General features: G+C 35.3%; 1 pseudogene; it reads left to right on the forward strand.

Annotated features, from left to right (window-relative positions):
* The first annotated feature begins 775 nt into the window (after nt 1-775).
* LOC142638354 (ABC transporter C family member 3-like) lies at nt 776-6,984 on the forward strand (annotated as a pseudogene).
* The last annotated feature ends 4,847 nt before the right edge of the window (nt 6,985-11,831 follow it).

Consider the following 11,831-nt stretch of genomic DNA (forward strand, 5'->3'; position numbering starts at 1 on the left):
TTGGTTTGGTACTGTACAACCATACGTATTTTTATAATATTTTTTAATTCATACATATTTATGTGGTACTTAAGCAACGTTATTAAAAACGGTTAGAGCCACTATATATGCCCAAGGAAAGTTAGCTTTGATTCCCTCTCTATCTCAGCCTGTCATTTTGGACTACCAGAGCTGGCTGAATGCTAGGGCAAAAAATGCAGTCCACTAATGCTCGAAGTAAAAAAAATGCTCTCAAATTTTAATCAATAGGGTTATTTATAATAAAAAAAAATAAAATAATATTTTTTTACCAGATGAAAAATAAATAAAAAAGAAAGAAAAATGTAACGTCCACAATATTTTTCACAACACTTTAATAACTAATGTTAAGTAGTAGGTTGTTATTGATGGAAAAAAAAAATAAATATAATGATATTTTCAAATACAAAACAAAAAGCAACTTAAAACCTAGAATTTGTTATAAAAAATATTGTGAATATTGCACTTCTAAAAAAAAAATAATAAGAGTTGAGTCAGCAAACTTTTACTAATTTTCATTTAATTCTATCACGTACACCACTTTTTTACTTACCACTATCAATCTGTCACATTAACAAGTATGAACTTTTTCTATTTATAAAATTTTTATAAAAAAAAAAAATTTTAAAGTTCACATTAATTAGTAGTAATTTTACATTTAATACCAGATAATTAATTTTCGCGGACCCCAAATAGTTTTATAAATACCATGAATCTTTAAACTTAACATACGTATCGAATCCATCCAACATCCACAAAAGCTCCACTAAAAATGGAACTTGTTCAATCCTCAAAGCACGGTATGTCAATCTTGTTCTCACACCACTACTCCTCACTCACATACTCAGGTACTGATTTTCTCACAAAACCCATTTTCCTACGTGGGTTTTCTGGTTCTTTGCACTTGGTTTTGTCATTTGTGTTTTTTATCTCATGGGTGTGCAAGAAATTCAAGGTGGGGCATAGTGAAGGTCCAAATGAGAAGTTTAAGAACAAAGGGAGTTTGTGCCATAAACAGACTGTAATTTGTTGTTTTGGTGTTTTTGTGTTTAGTCTAGTGTTATGTTTATTGAATTACTTCTATTTGTATAGAAATGATTGGTCTGATGAAGGTCAAGTAACCCTTTTAAATTTAGCCCTCAGAGCACATGCTTGGGGTGCAGTATGTGTTTACCTGCACGCCCAGTTGTTCAATTCAATTAAATCAAAGTACCCATTTTTATTGAGAGTTTGGTGGGGCTTCTATCTCTGTATTTCTTGTTATTGCCTTGTCATAGATGTTATTCTTTATAGAAAATGTGTTAATTTACCATTTCAATATTCTGTTTCCGATGTTATATCTGTTGTTTCGGGTTTCTTCCTCTGTTATGTGCGGGTTTTTGGAAAGAGTGAGGGTGAAGATACCCTTCTTGAAGAACCTCTCTTGAATGGTGATTCTAGGGCTAGAAATGAACCAGAGTCAAGCAAGTCTAAGGGGGTTGAAACTGTAACCCCTTATTCAAGTGCTGGATTTTTCAGCAATCTTACCCTCTCTTGGCTGGGTTCTCTAATTGCCCTTGGCAATAAGAAGACTTTAGACCTTGAGGATGTTCCTCAACTTGCTCCTCGTGATAGCGTAGTTGGGGCTTTCCCAGCATTTAGAAATAAGCTTGAGGCAGAGTGTGGTACAGTTAACAAAGTGACTACATTGAAGCTAGTGAAGGCATTGATCTTCTTCGCATGGAAAGAGATTCTTTTGACAGCCATATACGTGATGATGAACACATTGGCTTCCTATGTCGGGCCGTATCTTGTTGACAATTTTGTTCAGTACCTCAATGGGGGCCAACACTACAAGAGTGAGGGCTATGTTCTGGTTTCAGTAATTTTTGCTGCAATAGTTGTAGAATGTACCTCAAAAAGGCATTGGTCCTTTAGGTTGCAGCTGGTTGGAATTAGGGTCCGATCGGTATTGGTTACAATGATCTATAATAAAGGTATGACCCTTTCATGCCAGTCAAAGCAGTGCCACACTAGTGGGGAGATCATCAATCTCAAGACAGTTGATGCTGAGAGGATAGGGGACTTTGGTTGGTATATGCATGATCCGTGGATGGTCCCTCTTCATGATGCTATCGCATTGTTAATTTTATATAAAAATCTTGGGCTTGCTTCAATTGCAGCTTTTGTTGCAACTGTACTTGTTATGTTGGCAAATTATCCATTGGAGAAATTCCAAGAGAAGTTTCAGGACAAGATAATGGAGTCAAAAGACAAAAGGATGAAGGCAACGTCTGAGATTTTAAGGAACATGAGAATTCTAAAGCTTCAAGGATGGGAGATGAAGTTTCTATCTAAAATTGCCAAGCTTAGGGAAACCGAGGCAGGATGGTTAAAAAGGTATGTTTACACTATGGCGACGAATACATTTGTCTTTTGGGGTGCCCCTACATTTGTGTTTGTGGTCACTTTTGGTGCTTGTATGCTCTTTGGAATCCCACTTGAGTCGGGGAAGATCTTATCTGCACTTGCAACGTTTATGATTCTTCAGGAGCCTATCTTTTATCTTCCCGAGGGTATCTCAATGATTGCTCAAAGTAAAGTGTCCCTTGATCGAATTGTATCATTCCTTCGTCTTGATGACTTGCAGTTTGACACAATAGAGAAGCTTCCAAGAGGTAGGTCTGATACAGAAATAGAGATTATTGATGGGAATTTCTCTTGGAATTTGTCTTCCTCTAATCCTACATTGAAAGATATTAATTTGAAAGTGCAACATGGCATGAGGGTTGCTGTTTGTGGAACTGTTGGTTCAGGAAAGTCTAGTTTGCTTTCTTGTATACTTTGAGAAATTCCTAGGATATCTGGCTCTGTTAAGTTGTGTGGGACAAAGGCCTATGTTGCTCAGTCACCATGGATACAAAGTGGTAAGATTGAAGAAAACATATTGTTTGGTAAGGAGATGGAAAGAACAAGGTATGAAAGGGTCCTTGAAGCATGTTCATTGAAGAAGGATCTGGAAATTCTCTCATTTGGGGATCAGAAAGTTATAGGTGAGAGAGGAATCAATTTGAGTGGTGGGCAGAAGCAAAGAATCCAGATTGCACGTGCTCTATACCAAAATGCTGATATCTATTTATTTGATGATCCTTTTAGTGCTGTGGATGCTCATACAGGATCCCACCTCTTTAGGGTAGTTTTCTATACTACTCTAATGTCATTACATTCTGATTAAAATGAGTTTTACCCACCTAATTTATCATATATATTAACTGATGCTGTACAAATTGAAGATGGTTTCTTGTTTTCAGTTGGGATACTTGAATGTACTTGCACTTTGTTCGGATTTTGTTTTCTGTAGTTGCTGCTTAGTTCTTTTGAAATGGATTTATTTGATACCTATTGGCAGGAATGTTTGCTGGGCCTCTTGAGTTCAAAAGTAGTGATTTATGTTACTCATCAAGTAGAGTTCTTACCTTCTGCTGACCTTATCTTGGTGAGCCATTCACATTAACTTTCTTTCCATGTTTTTCTTTATGATCTCAACTTATGGATGGATTGTTCCTCTTTTCTATATGTGAAATCAGCTATTGCATTTGTTGTTAGGTTATGAAAGATGGAAGAATTACTCAAGCTGGAAAGTACAATGAAATTCTTCATTCTGGAACTGACTTTATGGAACGTGTGGGTTCACATAAGAAAGCTTTGTCTGCACTTGATTCTGCAGAGGCTGGGTCAGTGTCTGAAAGTAGAAATATGAGCAAGGAAGTAGGACATATGGGTATTACTAATGGTGTTGCACAAAGAAAAGAAAATAAAGATGTTCCAAATGGCAAAGCAGATGATGTGGTTGGATCAAAAGAACAGATTATGCAAGAAGAAGACAGAGAGAAAGGTAAAGTTGGGTTTTCAGTTTATTGGAAATATATCTCTATGGCATACAGAGGAGCTCTTGTGCCTTGTGTATTGCTGGCACAGGTTCTCTATCAGCTCCTTCAAATTGGAAGCAATTACTGGATGGCTTGGGCAACTCCAATCTCACAGGATGTTAAACCTACAGTTTCTAGCTCTACTCTTATAAGTGTTTATGTCGCTTTGGCCATTGGAAGTTCATTTTGCATCCTTGTGAGATCCCTGGTACTTTTTACTGCTGGGTTCAAGACAGCCACTATACTCTTCAATAAGATGCACTTATGCATTTTCCGTGCCCCCATGTCCTTCTTTGATGCCACTCCAAGTGGAAGAATCCTAAACAGAGTAAGTGGGAAATGTTTATGGGTATTTCCATATTGAAAGCTTCAAGAGTCATAGTTTACAATTTTATATAGCTTTTTCCTTCGGTTTAAACAGTTCTCCTCTCTCTCTCTCTCTCTCTCTCTCTCTCTCTCTCTCTCACACACACACACACACACACACACACACACACACAAACATGATTGGTGTAGATATATTTATTGAATTGGCTGTATGTTTCCTGGCAGGCTTCTACAGACCAAAGTGCAGTGGATTTCAATATTCCATATCAAGTTGGGGCATTTGCCTTCGCGATGATCCAGCTTCTTGGAATTATTGCAGTAATGTCTCAGGTTGCATGGCAGGTTCTTATTGTTTTTATCCCAGTGATTGCAACCTGTATCTGGTATCAGGTATACCCACTGACTTTGTCACAGTGTTGTCTTACATTCTACCTGAAACCATATAACTCTATACTTATCATACCGCCTTCTTTACATTTTGGGCTGTGCACGTGCTACATGCTCCCTTAGATTAAATTTAAAACCTTTACTAAGAGATTTTTTTAAATGCTTTTTCTTAAGATTGGTTTTTTTTCAAGTTGCAAGGTGTATGGAGCGTTTTTTCATAAGATATTCCAATGTATTATAGTCATTCTTATGCAGAGAGAAGTGTTGTAACAAATATATTATTATGCAGCAATATTACATGCCTTCAGCACGAGAACTAACAAGATTAGTTGGTGTGTGCAAAGCTCCTGTGATACAACATTTCGCCGAAACAATTTCAGGCTCAACAACAATTAGGAGCTTTGATGAAGAGTCACGATTTAGGGACATAAATTTGAAACTCACAGATGCATATTCTCGGCCAAAGTTCAACGCTGCTGGTGCAAGGGAATGGTTGTGCTTCCGCTTGGATATGATGTCTTCCATCACATTTTTCTTCTCCTTGGTTTTCTTGATATTTATTCCTGAGGGAGTCATTGATCCAGGTAAGTAATTCCAATCTGGTGTACTAACAATGCTCCTTGCTGTTTGTTTTAATTTGGAAAAGGAATTCAAGTAATACTTTTCTAATTGTCCTTTTTTTTTTCTTTTTAAATTCTGGTTTCCTTTTTCCTAAAGGCATTGCGGGCTTGGCTGTGACATATGGACTTAATTTAAACATAGCCTGGGTAATATGGGTTCTTTGCCAAATGGAGAACAAAATTATATCAGTAGAGAGAATACTTCAATACACTTGTATCCCAAGTGAACCTCCTCTTGAGATAGAAGAAAACCGGCCAGATCATTCTTGGCCACCAAATGGAGAAGTGGATATTTGTGATCTGCAGGTAGTTTTGGTCCATTACTATTTATTACCAACCAACCGTAATCTTGTTAATAAGGTCGTTCATGACTAAGATTTTTATGTGTTCTACATTAATTAATGATAAGGGGTGTAATGTAGGTAAGGTATGCCCCACATATGCCACTTGTTTTGCGAGGTCTCACATGTACTTTTCCTGGAGGAATGAAAACTGGCATTGTAGGGAGAACAGGCAGTGGTAAATCAACTCTCATACAAGCACTTTTCCGGATTGTTGAACCTGCTGCGGGTCAGATAATTATAGATGGAATCAACATCTCCTTGATTGGACTGCATGATTTGCGATCTAGACTAAGCATTATCCCTCAGGAACCAACAATGTTTGAAGGGACTATAAGAAGCAACCTGGATCCACTCGATGAGCATACCGATGGACAAATTTGGGAGGTGGGTTGATTTCTTCTTGGGTTATTAAAAGAATTTTCTCTTTGCTAAATTTGTTTGTAAAGTGGCCATGCGATGCCTTTATGATTTGCGGTCAATGGGTGGCATTTGCTTTTATTTATTTATTTATTCTGATTTATTCATTGCCTTAAATTTTTCCCCTTGAATTGTTTTAGGCTTTGGATAAGTGTCAACTTGGAGATAAAGTTAGGGAGAAAGAAGGAAAACTAGATTCCACAGGTTTGTCATTTCAGCTTCTTATGTGGAATATTATTAAACTATGTAATGGAAACATATTGCTTATATTCTTAGGGATGCTGCAGTTAGTGAGAACGGAGAGAATTGGAGTGTGGGTCAGAGGCAGCTGGTCTGCCTTGGCCGTGTGCTGCTCAAGAAAAGTAAGGTATTGGTGCTTGATGAAGCTACTGCATCTGTTGATACTGCTACAGATAATCTGATTCAGCAAACCCTCAGTCAACATTTTTCCAACTGTACAGTCATTACCATTGCACATCGAATAACTTCCGTTCTTCATAGTGACATGGTTCTGCTACTAAATAATGGTTAGTTTGACCATATGACTTTCTCTTACTTCTAATCTTGTTTCATGGTTTATATGATTTCATTGTAATCCTATGGCTTAGCAAATTTCTCTGAATCCTGCTGCAGGGCTTATAGAGGAATATGATTCTCCAAATAGATTGCTAGAAAACAAGTCATCGTCTTTTGCTCAACTTGTAGCAGAGTACACGGTGAGGTCAAGTTCTAGTTTTGGGTAAGTTAAGCGACTAAAGCTTACTAGTGGATGTCCCGCGCGATGCGCGTGTTCGTTATTAGTTATTTTATAACACTAATATGTGTTTAATGTTTGTGAAATTAATTTCGATTACGTATTATACGTCACTAAAATAATGAATGAAAAAAATTGTAACACAATAAATTCATAAGTAACCATAATTGATTAGACTCTAAAAATGACACTATATGCCCTTTTTTGTTTGATCAGGTGTACTTATATATTTAGTTCTTACATTTGACCGTTTCCAATATAAAATTTTCTATTATTTCTTTTTCTTTTTCTTAGAAGTATTTTTAAGGTTTATAATTTCTAATTCGTAAAACTAAATATACATGCCAAGAGATTAAAAATAAAACAATAATTGAACATAAAAATATAAACTTATACTATTTCATAAACTTATACTATGCCAAGAGTTTAATTTTACTTACATCTAAGTACCTTAATCAGTTACAAAGATTAAACACTTTCCAAAATATAAATAAAGACAAAAAACACATACCTTTTAGAAACCCCATATGTTGTTAAAGCATTGTATCAAGCTTTGATAGTGTTGTTAAGAAGTTTAGATCATATGCACTTGAAACCAAAGCCAATTTCATGCTCTTGTTGACACTAATTTCTCACTCGTTGTCTCTCTATCTCTCTAGTCTTATTTTTCTTTTGGTATTTTGTGAAACTGGTATATATAAAAGAACATGAAAACTAACATTGAATGGAGAAAACTTTTTATTTTTTAAATTAATGAAATTAAAAGTGGAAGAATTCAAGAAGTTGGAAAATGGAGTAGAACCAAATCTTTTAATTTTCTGCATTTATGGCTTAAACTAATCATTGATAAGAAGGTGGGAGGTGAAAAATTAAAGAAAAAAGTACTCATACAAAGCGCCACATGGCAGAATCTCATGCATTTCCGCATGAGGTCTCTGTTTATATATATATATATATTGATTTGGGCTTACTTGGACTGTGCTGAACGATATTGACAAGATTTTGCTGATCTAGCTAGTGGTTTCTGTGTGTTGTAGGCATATTGTATGAACAAATGGTGTACACAGTACACTACTAAATATCAGATAATAAAAAATAGTGATAGTGTTGGTTGTAACTTTTATGTTTGAAGTAAGCTACATGCTGGACTTGATTCATGGCATTTTATTCCTCCATACAGTTTTCAAGTGAATACGAAATGCATCTGTTTAAGGCTTTGCTGTGAAATGGTAGGTTAAACGTAAGAGTTGTGCACTTTTAAGCAAAGGTTTAAGGTGCTTAAAGCCCGATCTCAAACACTTGGACAATCCTCTTCCTTTCTAATGTTGTCAAGAAAGAAAATTGAGGATTTTGTGTTTATAAATGAAAGAATGGAAAGCAAGCTCCATGGTTGGAGGAGCAAATATTTGTCTAACGTAGTTGCTCTATAATGAGTTTGACAGGGTTACTCTGATAAGATCAATTGTTCAAACAATCCCTTCATACACAATTTCAACCTTCCAACTACCAATCTTGCTCTATAATAGGCTTGACAAGGTTACCACTTACCAGGACGTTTTGATGGAATTCTGTTAAGTCAGAAAGATTCTAATTTGCTTTGAACTTGTGGGAATCTGTATGACACCCAGTACAATGTGGGCATTTAGGACTCAATAAGTTTGCTAAGATACATAGAGCATTGCTGTCCAAACTACCGCGCAAAATGATCAATGCCATTGTCAAAAGCTTCTTTGAGGCAAACACTAAAGCAGCAATGTTGTCAATTTGGAAGGGAATTTTAGGTGCCAGGGAAACCATTTGAAGAGGAGAATGATTTGTAATTGCAGATGGGAAGAAAGTGAATTTGTGGAAGGATTCATGGATCCTGTGGAATGAGGATTTTAAACCAAAAGCTAGAAGCCAATGAACCTCCAACCCAATGCTAGTTTCAAAGCTAACATTGCCAAACAATAAAGGTTGGGATAAATGGTGGCTAGAAAGCATATTCAGTCAACAATCTGTAGATATATTTGCTGTATCCGTATCTCCACAACCGCAATTCTGTTTACTTAGGCATCAACTCTACCACTCTGTTGATCAATCTTTGCAAATAGGTCAAGACATGGGTGTCATTGCTCCTTATGCTACCAACGAACCTCTTAGTTCCTGAATTTATGAGAGCAGTAGCACCAATTTGGCTCTCCTGCAGGGTGTCAAGAGCTTCTATTATGCTTTGGTCTCCATTTGCGTGAACAACATCCTCTTCATTCTCAAACATGGATTAAAATATTAAAAAAAAAAGTACAAAAGATGGGATAATATGCAAAACGGGTCACAAGGCATCCCAATATATATGGGAATCTTTGGGTTTCTTTTTTTCCTATTGGATATTCTTTTTATCTGCATTGAACAACTTGCTAAATACAGGTTTTGTTACGAAGCACGGTTTAATACATCAAATTTCTGATCATATTTGCATTTTGGAGAACTGTATGAGTGTGATTTCTATGATAAGTTACTTTCCCTATATCAGTATATTGTCTTTGAAGGAAATCGAGTACTTTCTGTACAGTTGTTTAGACCCCTTAAACACACAATTGGATTAACTTAGTTAACAAGCTAAGTTATTACTTAATCCAAATTCCAGATCTAGGTTAACACAATCATATAATCATATTAAGCAATGCAGCGAAAAAATAAATAACACAATGATATGATGACCTAGGAAAACCAAACCGGTAAAAAACCTGAGAAGGATTTAACCTAGCTATCCTCAAGGTAAACCTGAATCCACTATGAAAGAATCGAAATTTGAACAATAACGACTTAGACCACTAACATCCTATTGCTACCTACCAGTAGAAAACTTACTGACACAACCACGTGCAAGCTCCGAGACCATAGACTCCTTCTTTCTTGGATTCTCCAGCAAGTACAGGCACTCCCGCTTGTATATCTTTAAGCTCTTAATGCAACAATTGAATGATCATCAAGTTCTTAACATAATCTTGATTCTTGATAACCCTAAGTATATGTGAAGGCAAACACCTCTAGATCTCATAAGAGATTCACACATACAGCAATATAAACAACAACAAGACTCTAGAAAGGTTTTGGGTACAAAACCCTATATGTAAAAAGAGGCACACTCTTCTCTTTCTTGGAAGCCTTTAAAACGTGCTTAGGGTTTTCTTTATATAATAGGAGAAGTAAATCTGAAACCTTAATCATTAATGAGCTTGAACTGCAGTTTGGGCCGACTTAAAATTCTGCAGAAAATTCATGATCCACGATTCTCAATCGATCGAGTCTATTCTTCGATCGATCGAGCTGTGCAGAAATAGAACAATAATTTCCTGCAACTACTCGATTCCAAACTTACATTAAACCAAACTTTGAGCAAGTCTAAACTTAGACTAAATATTTTGATCATGGTTTGCCAATACAATACACATTGAAGTTCTAATATATTAGTCCCTAAGGTCTTAGAACCTAACAATCTCTCCCTTTGCCAATCCATGACAAAACATATCACAAACATGAAATGCTCAAAGTTACAAAAAGCTCAATCAGATTTAAAAAGCACTAAACTCAATTCAACCTAACTACTATCTATTAGTTGCAAGTGTAGACAATAGCACGACTGAATCAACCTGTATATTTCTATAACACTTAACAAACACATAAATGCATGTGTGGAAAATACAAGTAAACCAATAAGAAACATAATATAAAAAAAACTAGCTCTCCCCCTAAGTTAGATACATCAAAAAGTTTTTATATTCTCCTCTTTCAAAAACAAATTCAACTCCCCTTAAACAAAAAAAAAAAATAGAATTCCCAAAGACATTTTATCTAGTTCTCCCCCTTTTTGTCACGTATTGACAAAGACAAATCAAACCAAGAGTGAAAAAAAGACATACGCAACAAAGGATAGAGAATTAAGGGAACAAAAAACAATTCAACTTTATAAAAAATAGAGACAACTCCCCCTATGAAAAATATAAATGTTAAAAACAAGCTTGTCCCCCTATAAAAATAGGAAAAACAAAACAAGGTTTGAGAAAAACAGTTTTGGGGAAAATATAGGAGGTGGGGAAAATAAAAAAACACACAAACCTAACTTAAAAAAAAATTAAGTTGAGGATACACATGAAGAAAAATATTCTCTCTTTCAATAAATGCAAACTTGACACTATGTGACCCATAAACAATTGCATGAGTAGAGAAAATATTTGCATATTGATTATCCGTCATATCTCTTAAGAAAAATATTTTCTATAATTCACTCATAAAAATAGCATATACTAGAATGTATAAAGGACTCAAAAATCAATCAATCAATTTTTAAATCAAGTTGGGTATCCAATTTAGCAAAGTGTATGCATGGTATGTATGAAAACAATGAGAGATATAATTGTAAAACTGCAAGATGGATATAGAAACAATGCAATGTATGTGAATCCTAAACACAAATGATGCATGAAAAAACTTTTTTGGTCAAATACTTAAAAACTAAAAATTTGTCAATTTCGATCGATCGAGCATCGATCGAATATCAATCGAGCCAGGCAAATTCAAATCAAAATTTTTATCGCAATTTCGATCGGTCAAGAGACAGTTTCGATCGATCGAAAATCTAGAAAACTTAAATTTTTGAAAAACAAAGCAATTTTATGTAGAAACTCTTCAAAACATTGTATTTTATGAATGAAATGCATGAGTATGAGATCAATAGTTTTTCAAAAACAATTGTATTCAACCCAGATTTTCTAAAAACAAGATTTTAATCATCAAAAAATTTTTTTTTTGCATCAAACACTATGGAGAACATAATCTTGGATGGCCATAACAAGATCACACACAATAACATGTACAAAGTTTAGCAAAGAGTAACTTGTGTAGTGTGTACAACTAACAAAAGTTTGAGAGACGTGTGAGGTGATATGTGAATAGTAATTAAGCACAATTTCTACAAATCCATCACATACACTTAAAAGAGACTGTCCCTTAGAGAGTTACATCATATAACTCTCACATCTCCTAAAATAAAAGCTTGCAATCATGTAAGTTTCTT

This window comes from Castanea sativa, chromosome 6, assembly GCF_040712315.1.
Source record: "Castanea sativa cultivar Marrone di Chiusa Pesio chromosome 6, ASM4071231v1".
In the NCBI taxonomy this organism is placed as follows: domain Eukaryota; kingdom Viridiplantae; phylum Streptophyta; class Magnoliopsida; order Fagales; family Fagaceae; genus Castanea; species Castanea sativa.